General features: G+C 45.9%; 1 non-coding gene across 1 annotated transcript; it reads right to left on the bottom strand.

The window, feature by feature from the left end:
* Positions 1-13,435: 13,435 nt before the first annotated feature.
* On the bottom strand, positions 13,436-13,573 carry LOC119926409. The gene has a single exon (XR_005450286.1). It is a non-coding gene; the product is annotated as a small nucleolar RNA SNORA7 (small nucleolar RNA).
* Positions 13,574-16,242: the final 2,669 nt, after the last annotated feature.

Raw genomic sequence — 16,242 nt, 5'->3', positions numbered from 1 at the left:
CAGATCTTTTTTGCCTTTGAAATTTATTTTCTGCCCTTCTCTGATTTCCCTCCTATTTCAAACTGTTTTTTCCACTTTGACATTACTTACTTTTTCAATCCTGGTCTCACATTCCTTTTGCTCCCCAATTCTGCCTAGGAAAACAACCCATGGAACTTAGAGACTGGAGATCTGGAAGTTAGTCCCCACTCCGCCACTTGCTGCTGCATGGCCTTGGGCAAGTCACTTAATTTCAATATGTCGGTCGCTTCAGCTGTGAAATTGAGACTCAATTCCTGGGTTTCTTTGCTAGTCTTTTTATGGTATTTGTTCAGAACTTACTATATGTCAAATGCTGTTAATAATAATAATAACGATGGCATTTATTAAGCATTTACTATGTACAAAGCACTGTTCTAAGTGCTGGGAAGGTTACAAGGTGATCAGGTTGTCCAACATGGGGCTCACAGTCTTAATCCCCGTTTTACAGAGGAGGTAACTGAGGCACAGAGAAGTTAAGTGACTTGCCCAGGTCACACAGCCGACAAGTGGTGGAGCTGGGGTTTGAACCCATGACTTCTGACTCCAAAGCCCAGGCTCTTTCCACTGAGCCATGCTGCTTCTCTAACCTCTAACCTCTGGAATAGGTACAAATTAATTAGGTCAGACACAGTCTCTGTTCCTCATGGGACTTGCAGGTCAGGCACAGTCTCTGTTCCTCATGGGACTTGCAGATCAGACACAGTCTCTGTTCCTCATGGGACTTGCAGTCTGAAGTAGGAGAGAGAACAGGTATCCCCATTATACAACTGAGGAAATGGAAGCCCAGAGAAATAAAGTGACTTGCCCAAGGTCACAAAACAAGGAGGAGTCAAAACCTCCACACTATTGGCTTCAAAATTCTCTATCACATTGTCCCCTCCTACCTCACCTCTGGTCTCTCCTTCTCCAGTCCAACCCGCACCATCCTCTCCTCTGCTGCCGCTAACCTCCTCACAGGGCCCCATTCTCACCTGTCCTGCCGTCGACCACTGGCCCACGTCCTTCCCCCTGGCCTGGAATACCCTCCCTCTGCACATCTGCCAAACTATCTCTCTTCCCCCCTTCAAAGTCCTACTGAGAGCTCACCTCCTCCAGGAGGCCTTCCCAGATTGAGCCCCCCTTTTCCTCTGCTCCTCCTTCCCTCCCCATTACCCCGATTACCTCCCTCTGCTCTATCCCCCTCTCTGCTCCACAGCACTTGTGTACATATATTTATTTAGAATAATATTTATTATTCTATTTATTTTATTAATGATGCATATATATGTATAATTTATTTATATTAATACTATTGAAGCCTGTTTACTTGCTTTGTTTTGTTTTGTTGTCTGTCTCCCCCCCTTCTAGACTATGAGACTGTTGTTGGGTAGGAATTATCTCTATTTGTTGCTGACTTGTACTTTCCAAGCACTCTGCACACAATAAGCACTCAATAAATATGATTGAATGAATGAAAGTGGCAGAGCCAGGATTGGAACCCAGGTCCTTCTGACTCCCAGACCTGTGTTCTTTCCACTAGACCATGTTGTTTCTGTTCATTCATTCATTCATTCAATCGTATTTAGTGAGCACTTACTGTGTGCAGAGCAATGTACTAAGCACTTGGGAAGTACAAGTTGGCAAGATAGAGACGGTCCCTACCCAACAATGGGCTCACAATCTAGAAGGGGGAGACAGACAACAAAACAAAACACGTGGACAGGTGTCAAGTCACCAGAATAAATAAAAATAAACCTAGATACACATCAACAAAATAAATAGAATAGTAAATATGTAAAGTCTAAACACCATGCCAACCTCGTTCACTTCAAGTTTATCCTTTCCTGCCTTAACTCAGCCCTCCCCTCTGCCAGACAAAACTATTTCTCCTCCCTTATTGACACCCATGCCCATCATCCCTGTCAGCTCTTCCATACATTCAACTCCCTGCTCAGGCCCCCAGTTCCTCCCCCTCCTCCTTCCCTCACCTCTAACGATCTGGCCTCCTACTTCATTAATAAAATTAAATCCATCAGGTCTGAGCTCCCCAAAGTCACTCCCCCTGCTTCTCCAACACCCCGGCTCTCAACACTCTCCGCTACTCTCCCATCTTTCCCAGCAGTATCCTCAGAGGAGATCTCCTCCCTCCTCTCAAGTGCTACTCCAGCCACCTGTGCTTCTGACCCCATTCCCTCTCATCTTATGAAATCCCTCGCTCCGTCCCTTCTCCCCTCCTTAATTTCCATCTTCAACCACTCACTCTCCACTGGTTCCTTCCCCTCTCCCTTCAAACATGCCCACGTTACTCCCATCCTAAAAAAACCCTCTCTTGACCCCACCTCACCTTCTTGGCTTCACAGACTCCGTCCTCTCCTGGTTCTCCTCTTACCTCTCCAGCCATTCATTCTCAGTCTCTTTTGCAGGCTCCTCCTCCCACTCCCATCCCTTTACTGTAGGGGTTCCTCAAGGTTCAGTTCTTGGTCCCCTTCTGTTCTCGATCTACACTCATTCCCTTGGTGACCACGTTCGCTCGCACGGCTTCAACTATCATCTCTATGCTGATGACACCCAAATCTACATCTCTGCCCCTGCTCTCTCTTCCTCCCTCCAGACTCGTATCTCCTCCTGTCTTCAGGACATCTCCATCTGGATGTCTGCCCGCCACCTAAAACTCAACATGTCCAAGATTGAACTCCTTGTCTTCCCTCCCAAACCCTACCCTCTCCCTGACTTTCCCATCAGTGTTGATAGCACTACCATCCTTCCCGTCTCACAAGCCCGCAAACTTGGTGTCATCTTCGACTCCGCTCTCTCATTCACCCCTCACATCAAAGCCGTCATCAAAACCTGCCAGTCTCATCTCTGCAACATTGCCAAAATCCACCCTTTCCTCTCCATCCAAACCACTACCCTGCTTGTTCAAGCTCTCATCCTATCCCGTCTGGATTACTGTATCAGCCTCCTCTCCAATCTCCCATCCTCGTGACTCTCCCCACTTCAATCCATACTTCACGCTGCTGCCCAGATTGTCTTTGTGCAGAAATGCTCTGGGCATGTTACTCCCCTCCTCAAAAATCTCCATTGGCTACCAATCAACCTACGCATCAGGCAGAAACTCCTCACCCTCAGCTTCAAGGCTGTCCATCACCTCGCCCCCTCCTACCTCCCCTCCCTTCTCTCCTTCTCCAGCCCAGCCTGCACCCTCCGCTCTTCTGCCACTAATCTCCTCACCGTGCCTCGTTCTCCCCTGTCCCACCATCGACCTCCGGCCCACGTCATCCCCCTGGCCTGGAATGCCCTCCCTCCGCATATCCGCCAAGCTAGCTCTCTTCCTTCAAGGCCCTACTGAGAGCTCACCTCCTCCAGGAGGCCTTCCCACACTGAGCCCCTCCTTCCTCTCCCCCTCCTCCCCCTTCCCATCCCCCCGCCCTACTTCCTTCCCCTCCCCACAGCACCTGTATATATGTATACATGTTTGTATGTATTTATTACTCTATTTATTTTATTTGTACATATTTATTCTATTTTGCTAATATGTTTTGTTTTGTTCTCTGTCTCCCCCTTCTAGACTGTGAGCCCACTGTTGGTTAGAGACCGTCTCTATATGTTGCCAACCTGTATTTCCCAAGCACTTAGTACAGTGCTCTGCACACAATACGTGCTCAATAAATATGATTGAATGAATGAATGAATGAAGTAAAATTAATAGAGTAATAAATCTGCACAAACATATATACAAGTGCTGTGGGGAGGAGAATGAGGTAGGGCAGGGGGGATGGGGAGGAGGAGAGGAAAAAGGGGGCTCAGTCTGTTCCCTTCATCCCTTAGACTGAATGTTTGAGGGGAAATAGGCCCTTTATCCAGGGTGATTTTCTTGTATATACCCCAGTAAGCTCTTAATAGATGGTATCATTATTAGTATTCGAGGGAGGACTCATGAATTAAGGTGCACTATGGGTGAAAACCTCAATCACTCAATCATTTTGCTTCCTCCTACCTCACCTCCCTACTCTCCTATTGCAGTGCAGCCCACAGTTTGCTCCTCTACTGCCAACCTTCTCCCCAGGCCTCCATCTCACCTATCTCGCTGCCTGCCTCTTGCTCACATCCTACTTCTGGCCTGGAATGATCTCCCTGCTCATATTAGATGGGCAACAACTCTCCCCCTCTCTCCCTCTTCAAAGCCTTATTGAGAGCACATTCATGCATTCTTTTATTCCATCGTATGTATTGAGCGCTTACTGTGTGCAGAGTACCATACTAAGAGCTTGGAAAGTACTATTCAGCAATAAAGAGAGACAATCCCTGCCCACAACGGGTTCACAGTCTAGAAGGGGGTAGACAGACATCAAAACAACAAAACAAGTAAACGGGCGTCAATAGCATCAATATAAATGAGAATTATAGATATGTACACATCAAAACAGATAAACAGGCATTAATATAAATAAATAGAATTATAGATATGTACATATATACACAAGTGCTGTGGGGCAGGGAGGGGGATAGAGCAAAGGGAGCGAGTGGGGTGATGGGGAGGGGAGGGGGAGCTGAGAAAAGCGGGGGTGGCTTAGTCTGGGAAGACCTTCTGGAAGAGGTGAGCCTTCAGCAGGGCTTTGAAGAGGGGAAGTGTAATTGTTTAGCAGATTAGAGGAGGGAGGTCATTCCAGGCCAGAGGCAGGATGAGGGCCAGGGGTCGATGGTGAGAGACCCTCCTCACTCACGAGGCCCAGTGAGGAGGTTAGTGGCACCAGAGAAGCGGAGTGTGAGGCCTTCCCTGACTAAGCCTCCCTTTCCTCTTCTCCTACTCCCTTCTGTGTCGCTTTGACTTGCTCCCTTTATTCATCCCCCCTCCCGGCCCCATAGCACTTATGTCCATATCCATCATTTATTTATTTATATCAATGTCTAGCCCCTGCTTCATTCATTCATTCAATTGTATTTATTGAGCACTTACTGTGTGAAGAGCACTGCACTAAGCGCTTGGGAAGTACAAGTTGGTAACATATAGAGACGGTCCCTACCCAACTGCGGGCTCACAGTCTAGAAGGGGGAGACAGACAACAAAACAAAACATATTAACAGAATAAAATAAATAGAATAGTAAGTACGTACAAGTAAAATAAATAGAGTAATAAATATGTACAAACATATTTCAGAGTGTAAGCTCATTGTGAGCAGGGAATGTATCCACTTATGGTTGTATCGTACTCTCCCCAGTGCTTAGTATAGTATTCTGCACTCAGTAAGTGCTTAATAAATATGATTGACTGATTGACTGACTGACTCTGCTTGGTGTCTCAGAAATCCCTGCTTTCCAGTGATTTGCCGGTCATTCTTTTGTCATGTTTGGTGAAGAAGGGAAACAGGAAACCATTGAGAATTGATTTTCAATCTATCAATGGTATTTATTTATTTTTTTTTGGCACTTGTAAGAGCTTACTATGTACCAGACACTGCACTAAGCTCGGGTAGATATAAGGTAATCAGGTTGCACAGAGTCCCTGTCCCACAAGGTGCTCTCCGTCTTCACACCCTCCTTTTACAGATGAGGTAACTGAGGCCCAGAGAAGTAAGTGACAGGCTCAAGGTCACACAGAATGCAATCGGAGGAGCTGGGACTAGAACCCAGGTCCTTCTCACTCCTGAGCCCATGTTCTATCTAATAATAATAGTGGTATTTGTTAAGTGCTTATTTTGTGCAAAGCACCGTTGTAAGTACTGGGGTAGATACAAGGTAATCAGGTTGTCTCACATGGGGCTCACAGTCTTCATCCCCATTTTACAGATGAGGGAACTGAAGCCCAAAGAAGTTAAGTGACTTGCCCAAGGTCACACAGTGGACAAGTGGCAGAGCCAGGATTAGAACCCATGACCTCTGACTTCCTAGCCCGTGCTTTGGCTACTAAGCCACACTCCTTCTTAATAGACCATGCTGCTTCTCTACTGAGTGAGCACTTACTTTGTGCAGAGCACTCTGATAATACTACTACTACTACTAATAATAATGGCATTTATTAAGCGCATACTATGTGCAAACCACTGTTCTAAGCACTGGGGAGGTTACAAGGTGATCAGGTTTCCCGGGAGGGGGGGCTCCCAGTCTTAATCCCCATTTTATAGATGAGGTAACTGAGGCACAGAGAGAAGTTAAGTGACTTGCCCATAGTCACACAGCTGACAATTGGCAGAGCCGGGATTCGAACCCATGACCTCTGACTCCAAAGCCCTGTGCTCTTTCCACTGAGCACACTGCTTCTCATAATTATAATAGTCTCATAATAATAATAATGATGGTATTTAGGTGCCTACTATGTGCCAAGCACTGCTCTAAGTGCTGAGGTAGATACAAGGAAATCAGGTTGGAGACAGTCCTTGTCTCACATGGGGCTCACAGTATCAATCCCCATTTTACAGGTGAGGTAAATGAGGCACAGAGAAGTGAAATGACTTGCCTAAGGTCACACAGCAGACAAGTGGTGGCGCAGGGATTAGAACCCATGACCTTTGACTCCCAAGCCCGGGCTCTTGCCACTGGCCATGAGCTCTTGGGAGAATACAATACAACAATTGATTGATACATTCCCAGCTCACAACAGGCTTAGAGTCTAGAGGGGGAAACAGATCAGAATTATTTGTTGGTTTTGATGTGTTCATTCATTCAATCGTATTTATTTAGCGCTTACCGTGTTCAGAGCACTGTACTAAGCACTTTGGAATGTTCAATACAACAATAAAGAGTGACAATCCCTGCCCATGAGCTTACATTCTAGAGGGAGCTTACATTGCGGCTTCCAAATGGGGACTGAAGAACCAGAATATTGTTTTTCTTTGGACCTGATAGATTATTGCTCACTTCAACCACTCATTCTCCCTTGGCTCCTTCCCCTCTGCCTTCAAACATGCCCACGTCTCCCCCATCCTAAAAAAACCCTCTCTTGATCCCACCTCCCCTTCTAGTTATCACCCTATCTCCCTCCTACCATTCCTTTCCAAACTCCAAGAATGAGTCGTCTACACTCACTGCCTCAAATTCCTCAATGCCAAATCTCTCCTTAACCCCCTCCAATATGGCTTCCATCCCCTAAACTTAACCAAAACTGTCCTCTCGAAGGTCACCAGTGACCTCCTCCTTGCTAAATCCAACGGCTCCTACTCTATCCTAATCCTCTTCAACCTCTCAGCTGCCTTCGACACTGTGGACCACCCCCTTCTCCTCAACATGCTATCCAACCTTGGTTTCACAGACTCCATCCTCTCCTAGTTCTCTTATCTCTCCGGCCATTCATTCTCAGTCTCATTTGTGGGCTCCTCTTCCCCTTCCCATCCCCTTACTGTAGGGGTTCTTCAGGGGTCAGTTCTCGGTCTTCTCCTGTTCTCTATCTACACTCACTCCCTTGGTGAACTCATTCGCTCCCATGGCTTCAACTATCATCTCTACGCTGATGACACCCAAATCTACATCTTTGCCCCTGCTCTCTCTCCCTCGCTCCAGGCTCGCATCTCCTCCTGCCTTCAGGACATCTCCGTCTGGATGTCTGCCCGCCATCTAAAACTCAATATGTCCAAGACTGAGCTCCTTATTTCACTCCCAAACCCTGTTCTCTCCCTGACTTTCCCATCACCATAGATGGCTATCATCCTTCCAGTCTCACAAACCCGCAACCTTGGTGTCATCCTTGACTTCGCTCTCTCATTCACCCCTCACATCCAATCCGTCACCAAAGCTTGCCGGTATCACTTCCACAACATCACCAATATCTGCCCTTTCCTCTCCATTCAAACCGCTACCTTGCTGGTTCAATCTGTCATCCTTTCCCAACTGGATAACTGCATCAGCCTCCTCTCTGTCCTCCCATCCTCCTGTCTCTCCCCACTTCAGTCAATACTTCACTCTGCGGCCTGGATTATCTCTGTACAGAAATGCTCTGGGCATGTTGCTCCCCTCCTCAAAAATCTCCAGTGGCTGCCTGTCAACCTCTGCATCAAGCAAAACTCCTCACTCTAGGGTTCAAGGTTGTCCATCCCCTCGCCCCCTCCCACCTCACATCCCTTCTCTCCTTCTCCAGCCCAGCCCGCACACTCTGCTCCTCTGCCACCGCTCACCTCCTCACAGGGCCTCATTCTCGCCTGTCCCACCGTCGACCCCCGGCTCTCATCCTTCCCCTGGCCTGGAGTGCCCTCCCTCCGCACATCCGCCAAGCTAGCTCTCTTTCTCCCTTCAAAGCCCGACTGAGAGCTCACCTCCTCCAGGAGGCCTTCCCAGACTGGGCCCCCTTTTTCCTCTCCTCCTCCCCATCCCCCCCGCCCTACCTCCTTCCCCTCCCCACAGCACTTGTATATATTCCTACAGATTTATTACTCTATTTATTTTACTTGTATATATATATACTATTCTATTTATTTTGTTAATGATGTGCATATAGCTTGAATTCTATTTGTTCTGATGATTTTGACACCTGTCTACATGTTTTGTTTTGTTGTCTGTCTCCCCCTTCTATAATAACAATAATAATAATGGCATTTTGCACTTACTATGTGCAAAGCACTGTTTTAAGCACTGGGGAGGGTACAAGGTGGTCAGGTTGTCCCGGGGGGGGCTCACAGTCTTCATCTCCATTTTACAGATGAGGTAACTTTGGTACAGAGCAGTGAAGTGACTTGCCCAAAGTCATACAGCTGACAATTGGTGGAGCCGGAATTTGAACCCAGGATCTCTGACTCCAAAGCCCGGGCTCTTTCCACTGAGCCATGCTGCTTCTAGACTGTGAACCCATTGTTGGGTAGGGACCGTCTCTATATGTTGCTGACTTGTACTTCCCAAGTGCTTATTCCAGTGCTCTGCACACAGTAAGCACTCCATAAATACAAGTGAACGAATTAATGAATGAAAGTTAGCCCCCCAAAGGGTCAGGACTGTCTAATCTGATTACCTTCTTTTTTCCCCAGTACTTAGCACAATGCTTGGCACTTAGTAAGTGATTACTGAATACCTTAACACTAGCACAGATAAATGGGTGGATGTGTGATTGGCAACCCATTCCCCAATGTGGACAGGTAATGAGCCTGTTTTATTGCCATTTTGTACTCTCCCAAGCACTTAGTGCAATGCCCTGCACAGAATAAGCGTTCAATAGATACAATTAAGTGGTTGATTGAATATGGAAAGTGCTTTGGTGTGCTGATGTGTCTGCCATGTACAAGGTAGTTACAAAGCACCCCTCCTTTGGATTAGTCCCTCATTTCCTCTTCTCTCGCTCCCTCTTGTGTCATCCTTGCATTTGGATTTGCACCTCTTCTTTACCCCTTTCTCAGCCTCACAGAACCTATGTACATATCTCTAATTTATTTATTCATTTAACATCTATCTCCCTCCCTAGACGTAAGCTCACTGTGGGTAGGGAACGTTTCTACCGACTCTGTTTTGTTGTACTCTCCCAAGCTCTTTGTACAGTGCTCTACACACAGGAAATGCTTCATCAATGCAATTGATCGCCTGATTAAGCTCGATGTGGGCAGGTAATGTGTCTACCAACACATATAGTGTACTATTCCAAGTGCTCAGTACAGTGCTAAGCACACAGTAAATCATCATCATCAATCATATTTATTGAGCGCTTACTGTGTGCAGAGCACTGTACTATGTGCTTGGGAAGTACAAATTGGCAACATATAGAGACAGTCCCTACCCAACAGTGGGCTCACAGTAAATATTCAATAAAGATCATTGCTTGATTTATCGAATGATTGGTGGAGTAGAAGTAACACTACTTATTGAATTCTGGGTGGATTGGGATGAACAATAATAATAATAAAAATGGCATTTTTAAAGTGCTTAATAGGTACCAAGCACTGTTCTAAGCGCTGGGGTAGATACAAGTTTGTCCCACAGAGCTCCAGAGCACTGTACTAAGCTCTAGGGAGAATACAATACAGCTGAGTTGGTAGACACGTTCCCTGCCCTCAATGAATTGTCAGTTTAGTCAGTTGTATTTACTGTTGAGTGAAGCGATTTGCTCAAGGTCACACAGTAGATATGTGGCGGAGCCGGAGAGAGAAATAGAACGTGGGAAAGAAGAGTGGAAGTAAGAGACTTCCATAGATGAGCTAAGACACATAAACTGGGAGATAGGCAGGAAAATGCTTACAAACCTGGTAAAGCCAAATGGAATAATTCTTAACCATGTAATAATAATAGTAATAATAATAATAATAATGGCATTTGTTAAGCACTTACTTTGTGCCTAGCCCTGTTCTAAGCACAGAATAATGGTATTTGTTCAGTGCTTACTATGTGCCAAGCACTGTTCTAAATGCTGGGGGATACAAGGTAATCAGGTTGTCCCACATGGGGCTCCCAGTCTTAATCCCCATTTTACAGATGAGGGAACTGAGGCCCAGAGAAGTTAAGTGACTTGCCCAAAGTCACACAGCTGACAAGTGATGGAGCCGGGATTAGAACCCATGACCTCTGACTCCCAAACATATATGTTCACAAATGGATGATTCCTAACAAAGCTGAAGCATTGTAACTATTTTCCCTTATTTGCTTCTATAATTGGCTCTATTATCCAATTGGCTCTCGATGCTCTTGCCCTGACTATGTTGTTGATTCATTCATTCAATCGTATTTATTGAGAGCACTGTACTAAGCGCTTAAACCCTGTACTAATCGCTTAACACTATTGTCATATGATTTCCATCCTTGTGCAGAAGAGAAAACAGCAGGAAAGAGCCAGGAAAGGAATCAGTGTGGAATGGGCATTGATGTGGTTTTTTTATGGTGTTTACTAAGTGCTTACAATGTACCAGGCACTGTACTAAGCACTGAGGTTGATGATGATGATGATGATCATGTTGGTATTTGTTAAGCACTTACTATGTGCCAAGCACTGTTTTAAGTGCTGGGGTAGATATAAGATAATAATGGGGTATATATAATGGGGTATATATAAGATATAAGAGAAGCAGCGTGGCTCAGTGGGAAAGAGCATGGGCTTTGGAGTCAGAGGTCATGGGTTCAAATCCCGGCTCTGCCAATTGTCAGCTGTGTGACTTTGGGCAAGTCACTTAACTTCTCTGGGCCTCAGTTACCTCATCTGTAAAATGGGGATTAAGACTGTGAGCCCCCCGTGGGACAACCTGATCACCTTCTAACCTCCCCAGCGCTTAGAACAGTGCTTTGCACATAGTAAGCACTTAATAAATGCCATTATTATTATTATTATTATTATTATTATTATTATAATCAGGTTGGACACAGCCCATGTACCACATGAGGCTCCCGTTCTTAACCCCCATTTTCCAGATGGGGAAACTGAGGCCCAGAGAAGTGAAGGGACTTGCCCAAAGTCATACAGCAGACAAGTGATGGAACCGGGATTAGAACCCAGATCTTTCTGACTCCCCGGCTTGTGCTCCCTCCACAAGGCCACACTGCTTCTCCATGTGCATTGTATGTATTGCTTGATGTTGTTGTTAATGGTATTTGATATGCGCTTAACTATGTGCTTGGCACTGTACTAAGCACTGGGGTGGGTACAAGCAAGTTGGTTGGACACAGTAGTCCCTGTCCCATGTGGGCCTCACGTTCTCAATCCCCATTTTACAGATGAGGTAATCGAGGCACGGAGCAGTAAAGTGATTTGCCCAAGGTCACACAGCAGACAAGTGGTAGATCCAGGATTAGAACCCATGACCTTCTGAGTCCCAGGCCCTTTCTCTATCCACTATGCCATTCAGTACATTGTATATTTTTTGAGACTGTGAGCCTGTTGTTGAGAGATTGCCTCTATCTGTTGCTGAATTGTACTTCAATAATAATAATAATAATGGCATTTGTTAAGCACTTATTAAGTGCAAAGCACTGTTCTAAGCACTGGGGGGATACCAGGTGATCAGGTTGTCCCATGTGGGGCTCACAGTCTTCATCCCCATTTTACAGATGAGGGAACTGAGGCACAGAGAAGTTAAGTGACTTGCCCAAAGTCACGCAGCTGACAATTGCCGGAGCCGGGATATGAACTCATGATCTCTGACTCCAAAGCCCGGGCTCTTTCCACTGAGCCACGCTGCTTCTTTCCAAGTGCTTAGTATAGGGCTCTGCACACAGTAAGTGCTCAATAGATATGATTGACTGAATGATTGAATAAGACCTCCCAGTCCTTGAAATCTGCAACCTGGGCATTAAAACCTTCACTTCTCCACCTCTTTCAATCCCCATGATCAGTCACTCACTAAATCTATCACCGTTATTTATTTATTGAGTGCTTACTAAATCCTATCAGCCTCTTCTCCACATCAGTTCCTTCAATGTTGCCCATCCATCTTTTCACTGAACAGAAACTCCCCACCAGTGGCTTTAATGTACTCATTCACCTTGCCCTGTTCTATCAGACTTCTCTCTGATCTCCCATCCTCGTGTCTCTCTCCACTTCAATCCATACTTCATGCTGCTGCCCGGACTATCTTTGTCCAGAAACGCTCTGGGCATGTTACTCCCCTCCTCAAAAATCTCCAGTGGCTACCAATCAATCTGCGCATCAGGCAGAAACTCCTCACCCTGGGCTTCAAGGCTGTCCATCACCTCGCCCCCTCCTACCTCACCTCCCTTCTCTCCTTCTGCAGCCCAGCCTGCACCCTCTGCTCCTCTGCCACCGCTAACCTCCTCACCGTTAGGCCTCGTTCTCGCCTGTCCCGCCATCGACCCCCGGCCCACATCATCCCCCGGGCCTGGAATGCCCTCCCTCTGCCCATCCGCCAAGCTAGCTCTCTTCCTCCCTTCAAGGCCCTACTGAGAGCTCACCTCCTCCAAGAGGCCTTCCGACTGAGCCCCTTCCTTCCTCTCCCCCTCGTCCCCCTCTCCATCCCCCCCATCTTACCTCCTTCCCTTCCCCACAGCACCTGTACATATGTATATATGTTTGTACATATTTATTACTCTATTTATTTATTTATTTATTTATTTTACTTGTACATATCTATTCTATTTATTTTATTTTGTTAGTATGTTTGGTTTTGTTCTCTGTCTCCCCCGTTTAGACTGTGAGCCCACTGTTGGGTAGGGACTGCCTCTATATGTTGCCAATTTGTACTTCCCAAGCGCTTAGTACAGAGCTCTGCACATAGTAAGCGCTTAATAAATACAATTGATTGATTGATTGATTGATCACTGTGCGTGCCCCCTATGCTACTTTAACTCCAACCTACTCTTGTCGTTACTTACACCGTCGAGTCATTTCCGACCCATAGCAACATTATGGACACATCTCTCCCAGAAGGCCCCACTCTCCATCTGCAATAGTTAGTGAAGCCACAGAGTTTTCTTGGGAAAAATCCGGAAACGGCCTACCATCACCTCCTTCTGAGCAGTTAACTCGAGTCTCTGCCCTTGACTCTCTCTCGTACTGCTGCTGCCCAGCACAGGCAAATTTTGACTTGTAGCAGATGGCTTTCCACTCACTAGCCACTGCCCAAGCTAGGAATGGAATGGACTGGACTCTGCTTCACTCTCCCTCCCGCAGCTGAGACTGGTAGAGGACTGGAAACTCTCCAGGTGTAATCCTGAGAGTGTCCAACCTACTCACTGCAGTTCAATCTCATCAAGTGCTTAGTACAGTGCTCTGCACACAGTAAGCACTCAATAAATACGATTGATTGATTGATCTACGTTGCCACCAACACATCCTGCCTCTGGGTGTGTTGTCTCCCCCATCCTGCCTCTGGCCGGGAACTGCCTTCTCCTTCATATCCAATCCATCAGTGGTATTTATTGAGTGCCCACTGTGTGCAGAGCACTGTACCAGGCATCTGGGAGAGCGCAACAGAACACAGTGGGTAGACACGTTCTGTGCCCACAGTGAGCTATCCGACAGACATTCACTCTCCCCCTCTTCAAAGCCTTATTGAAGGCCCATCTCCTCCAAGAGTCCTTCCCTTATTAAGCACTCATTTCTTCCTCTCCCACTCCCTTCTTTGTCACTCTTGCACTTAGATTTAATAATAATAATAATGATGGCATTTATTAATCTCTTACTATATGCAAAGCACTAACCTTCATTCATCCCATCTTCTGCCCCACAGCACTTATGCACATGTCCATAATTTTTTTTTAATGTCTGTCTCCCCACAAGCTTTTAGTGGGCAGCGAACATGTTTATCAACTCCTATTATATTGTACTCTCCCAAGTGCTTAGTACAGTCCTCTGTAAACAATAAGCACTTCATACTTTCCATTGATTTATTAGATCCACCCCTTTCTTTCCAAACAGTTATCACAGTGATCTAGGCACTTGTGATATCCCCTAGTCTGAAAGCTCCCTGTGGAGAGGGAAACGTGTCTACCAATACTGTTGTATTTATTTCTTTTTTTACGTTATCTGTTATGTGCCTACTATGTGCCAGGCTTCGTACTAAGAGCTGGGGTGGATAATAATAATAATGATAGCATTTATTAAGCGCTTACTATGTGTAAAGCCCTGTTCTAATCACTGGTCAGGTTACAAGGTGATCAGGTTGTCCCACGGGGGGCTCACAGTCTTAATCCCCATTTTACAGATGAGTTAACTGAGGCCCAGAGAAGTTAAGTGCCTTGCCCAAAGTCACACAGCTGTCAAGTGGTGGAGCCGGGATTTGAACCCACAACCTCTGACTCCAAAGTACGGGCTCTTTCCATTTAGCCATATAAGCTAATCAGGTTGGACACAGTCCCTGTTCCACATGGGGCTCACAGTCTTAGTACCTATTTTACATATGAGTTAACTGAGGCACAGAGAAGTGACTTCTCCAAGGGCAAACGGAAGACAAGTGACGGAGTCAGAATTAGAACCCAGGTCCCTCTGATTCCCAGGCCTGTGCTCTATCCACGAAGCCATACTACTTCTCTCACAAATGTTTCATACAATGCTTTACACACAGTAAGTGATCAATAAATACCAATTACTTCTCTCACAAATGCTTCATACAATGCTTTACACACAGTAAGTGATCAATAAATACCACTGGTTAATTGGTATCCTGGATGGAGTAATAGTAATAATAATAATTATGGTATTGGTTAAGTGCTTACTATGTGCCAAGCACTGGTCTAAGCACTAGGGTAGATACAAGGTAATCAGATTGTCCCATGTGGGGCTCACAGTCTTAATCCCCATTTTCCAGATGAGGTGACTGAGGCACAGAGAAGTTAGAGAAGCAGAGTGGCTCAGTGGAAAGAGCACAGGCTTGGGAGTCAGAGGTCATGGACTCTAATTCCGGCTCGCCCACATGTCTGCTGTGTGACCTTGGACAGGTCACTTAACTTCTCTGAGCCTCAGTTACCTCATCTGTAAAATGGGGATTAAGACTGTGAGCCCCATGTGGGACAACCTGATCACCTTGTATCCAACCCAGCGCTTAGAACAGTGCTTCGCACATAGTAAGCACTTAACAAATGCCATCATTGTTATTATTATTAAGTGGCTTGCCCAAGGTCACACAGCAGACAATAATAATGATAATGATGGCATTTGTTAAGCACTTACTATGTGCCAAGCACTGTTCTAAGCCCTGGGAGGATACAAGGTCATCAGGCTGTCCCACGTGGGGCTCACAGTCTTAATCCCCATTTTATAGATGAGGTCACTGAGGCCCAGAGAAGTGAAGTGATTTGCCCAACGTCACACAGCTGACAAGTGGCAGACCCAGGATTAGAAACCACATTCTCTGGCTCCCAAACCCGGGTTCTTTCCGCTAAACCACACTGATTCCCCCGAGTAGAGATTCAGCCCACTTATTGGTCTCCCTGCATCCAGATTCTCCCCTCTCCAGTCCATTTCTCCGGGCACATACAAGAAAATCAAATTTATTGAGGTTAATTCTAATGATAGAACTTCTTCTGTAGCTGCAAATGTTTCTCAGATTATAATGACAGACACAATCTTTGTCCCAGATGGGGCTGACAATCTAAGAGAGAGGAAGAACTGGTATTTTATCCCCTTTTTGCAGGTGAGAACATTGAGGCACAGATCACTTAGCCACTCTGTGCTTCACTATCCTTACTGGTAATATTGAGATGCTAATTCCCATCTCTCCTATCTCACCAAGATCTTGTGAGGAAAAAAAATCCTATGCAAATGTTCTGGTAAAAAGAAAGGGTTCTATAAATTCAAAGTGAGTTTATGCTACCCAGCAGCCTAACTCTTTTACCACATTCCCAAATGTTCTCTCTTATTAATCCATCACTTGACCTGAATTTATCCATGT

Source organism: Tachyglossus aculeatus, chromosome 3 (genome assembly GCF_015852505.1).
Source record: "Tachyglossus aculeatus isolate mTacAcu1 chromosome 3, mTacAcu1.pri, whole genome shotgun sequence".
NCBI lineage: Eukaryota > Metazoa > Chordata > Mammalia > Monotremata > Tachyglossidae > Tachyglossus > Tachyglossus aculeatus.
Note: the sequence above shows the minus strand (reverse complement) of the source record. Positions and strands in the feature narration are given on the sequence as shown.